We start from the raw sequence: 3,844 nt of genomic DNA on the forward strand, positions 1-3,844 counted from the left end.
GTCAAAATTATTATCAAGAAAGTAAATATTATTTGAAATATCAGTATTTAACATGTCTTCAAGGGATATGATTAGTTTAAAATTAATTCTAGTGCTTCTTTTAGCATCAGTTTAAACATGGGTGTTTGTTCGTGCGCTTGAGAGTTGTGAAAAAATGTTTGTGAAGAAAATGAGTCAACTTGATTTGAAGAAGAAGGTAAATCATTAGGACTACAAGAACTTAAAAGATTAGAATTTAAGCTTGGAGGGTCATCAGTAATTATAGAAAAGCTAGTATTACTATCACTTGTTAAACTAATACTGCTTTGAGATGACAAGCATAAAGTAAACATTTTATCAATCAAACCTGGTGTAAAAGGTACAGGGGGTTTATTAAAGTTTTCAACAAACCTGGATTGATACAGAGAAGGTGAACTTGTTTGTTCATCATCTTTTATGCTATCAATAATAGCTTTGAGATGAAGAACAATATCCGTTCTTTGTTGTAACTGGTTTTTCAAACCAGAAAATGACAAGTTATTTTTGGAATTGATTTGAAAATATCAATTACTTCTTGAACAAATAAATCACTCTGATCTAGGTTACTAACCATTGTTCTATGTTTTGAGTTAGGTATGAATATCTGAAAAACAATAAACACATTTATTGTAACTAATTACTAAGTAACATTTATTGTAATTTAAAATCAAAACCTCTAACTAATAACTGCTATTAAAAAATCTAGTTTTGTTGTAAAAACAGAAACAATGAGAACAATGGTATTTAAAAAGGTTAAACAAAACACATATTTATTGTGCATTATTAATTATAAAAAACATACTTAAATTTATTTATTTATAAATTTATTTTAAGTACAAAGGGGAGAGGGTTTGTAAAAAACCTTTTTTCTGAGTTTTTACAATTTACTAAAAATCAATATCCTCTATCTTTTTTAAGCAAAATAATCTTTTTTTGTTTCCCATAAGGTTCCTATTGTTGCCGCAGACTTTGACCGGCTATATCTGAAAAATTATTTTGAATTTTCAAAATCTGTAAAATGCATCTTGTAGGTTAGTAAAAACTATATAAAATTAGATAAAAAACCAAAAAGGGTGTCTACCCCCCTATGCCCTTAAATATTATGATAATTATATCATAATATTTAATATCTCAACAATTTTATTTTGGTGCTTTGGTAAGTAAGAGAAGTTATGCATTTGAACTGAAAAGTAAAAATTAAATTTAAACATCAATTACACTTTGTATTAAATTAAACAAAATATGTGATTATCTTACTTATTTTACAAAACTGTTTGGAACATATATTTATCAAAACACTTAATAAATAAAACTAATTTAATTTTTAATGATAAAAACAACAATAATTTCTACTTATCATTTTAAATCTGTTTAGGAAGTTGAGACTATAGTGCAGGGTTACCTAAACTTTTTTCAAATAGCCCCCTTTGAAGAAATAAAAAAAGCTATGGCTCCCTCCAACAAAATAACTTAAACTACTATTAAAAACACCTAAGACCTTTTTTTTGCTCTTCATCATCAAAAGAATATCTAATGTAAGTTTCAAATTATGACCTCATAGCTCCCCTGTGGCTCCTTTACTGTTCATGCCCCCCTTTCCCTTTGACCGTTTTGCTGCTCGCGGCCCCCTGACAGGGTTGCCACACACTCAGGGAATTTTCAAGTTATAGAATATCTCAGGTTGACTTAGGGAAACTCAGGGAATTTTGATTCTTTTTTTAAAGCTCAGGGAAACCCAGTGCAGTTCTAATTTTTTCTAAAAATTTCAGGGAAATTTTAAGATATTTAAAAAAATCTCAGGGAATCTTTTTTCCTAGATCTAGAATGAGATTTAGTTACTCTAGTTTTAAAATTTTGTTCAATACAGTTAATTCTGTTTATTTTTAAGTACTTGTTTAGAAAGTCTTCCGGCTAGTTCTTAGATACTCTTAGAATTAACATTGTAATATTTGAATAGTTAGTAACATTTTTAAGGATTTGAAAAACATCAGGGAAACTCAGGTAAGTTTAAGGTAACTCAGGGAAGTTTAAGGTTACTCAGGAAGTTTTTAGTCACTCAGGGAAGACTTTTTGACCCAAAGAGTGGCAACCCTGCCCTGAACATGTGTCATGGCCCTCAAGGGAAAAACTTTGGGAAACTCTGCTATAGTGGTTAATATTTAATATTAATTAATATTTCAGCTATAAGGACTGAAAGTATAGACTAATGCATAAAAAAAGGGTGCACGACTATTCAAACTCAGATAATTCAAATTCAAACAATTCAAATTAAAAAAAAATTGAAAGGGCCACAAATAAGCAAATAATGTATATTTGTCAAATATAAAAAATACATATACCGGTCATATTAATATCTACAGGACATTTTTATTTTTGAAAAAATTAAATACTTTTTGATATATGTCTTAAAGAAAGTAAAAAACATAGTTATTTTTAGTAATTTTAAAATATCTTAGATAATACTAATTTTTTTTTTAAAGTGGCTTGTAGATATTAATAAGATCTACGCATGTAACACTTATAAAATTGTTATTTTAAACTGAAAACCCTTAACAGCAAACATATCACTGTAAAAAAGCTTCTAGAACACATTTATTTACAATTAATTTTAAGATATAATTTAGGAATTTTAGCTCAAACCTTCTCATCTTTTTCTGGCTGCATTTCTTTTGTTTTTGTCAACCAATCTAAATCTGAATCCCAGGACTGTGTCTGAACTACCATGCTGGGCTTGAAAACATTTTATTGCAACTTCTGAAAAATATTTGAACTATTTATTATAAAATTGTTGGGCTAAAATCTACTAGACAAATGTTAATTTCTACACGATAGTAATATCCTAAACAGCTTCAGCTTGAAAATAAATGAATTTCAAATTGTAAAACTTATAATTTAGACTTTTTAGATAAAGCTATTAAGAAATGTGTTGTTCAAGTTAATTCTGTTACAAAGAAATGCTTAACACTATTAGAGATCTTTAGTTATAATTAAGTTCTTATTCAAATATAACTTGTAATATTTAAATAACTTCATTTTTGTTTATTACTTAACATTAAAGCACGGTTGGATTAAAAATATTTTATTAAAATGCAACTTCTGTACTTGTTCACATGAAAATATATTGTTATATACTACTTAGTGTTGTTAATATCTACAAATAATAATAAATACACACTCAGAATTATTTTAAGCAATTAAAATATGGGCAATTTAAAAAATACCCTTTATTTAAAATTATTGTAAGAAATAAATTTTAGAGGACTTAAGGATGGAGTGTAACTTTTTTTTATCAAAAATTGTGAAATCTAGTGAAATTTTTAGTTTAAAAAAAAGAATGCAATGAAACGTTGAGGTGCTAAGGTTTGTATTAAAAACTTTAAAAAAAAATTATTCCAAAGTTCCCAATCTCTTGGATTTCTCTGGATAATTGCAATTTGACAAATAACACTAGATTTCCTTAGTTTAAGTGCTTCATTAACTTTTAGTACTGGTTTATGAATACTTTCATAAAATTTTGAGTGGTTAAGGACTTTTAAAAATATAGTGAAGGCCCTAAATATTTCTTTCTGACGTATATTGGTCTACTAGAATGCTGCTACTGCTTGCAACATGTATTTTTTATTGTTTTATCAAAAAAAAAATTTGATTGTTGAAGGAGATCAAAAAAAGTTTGTTTAAATATGACAACAAGAATTCAGTCAAAAAAAATTAACAGCAAAATGCTTAAGTAATGTTTAAGAACCATCAAAAACAATTAAAAAATTATAAATTGGAAAATTACCTTGTCTTTGCTTAAATAGTAGCCTATCAAAAACAACAAACATCA

Source organism: Thalia democratica, chromosome 2, assembly GCF_965202585.1.
Source record: "Thalia democratica chromosome 2, ktThaDemo2.hap1.1, whole genome shotgun sequence".
Lineage (NCBI taxonomy): Eukaryota > Metazoa > Chordata > Thaliacea > Salpida > Salpidae > Thalia > Thalia democratica.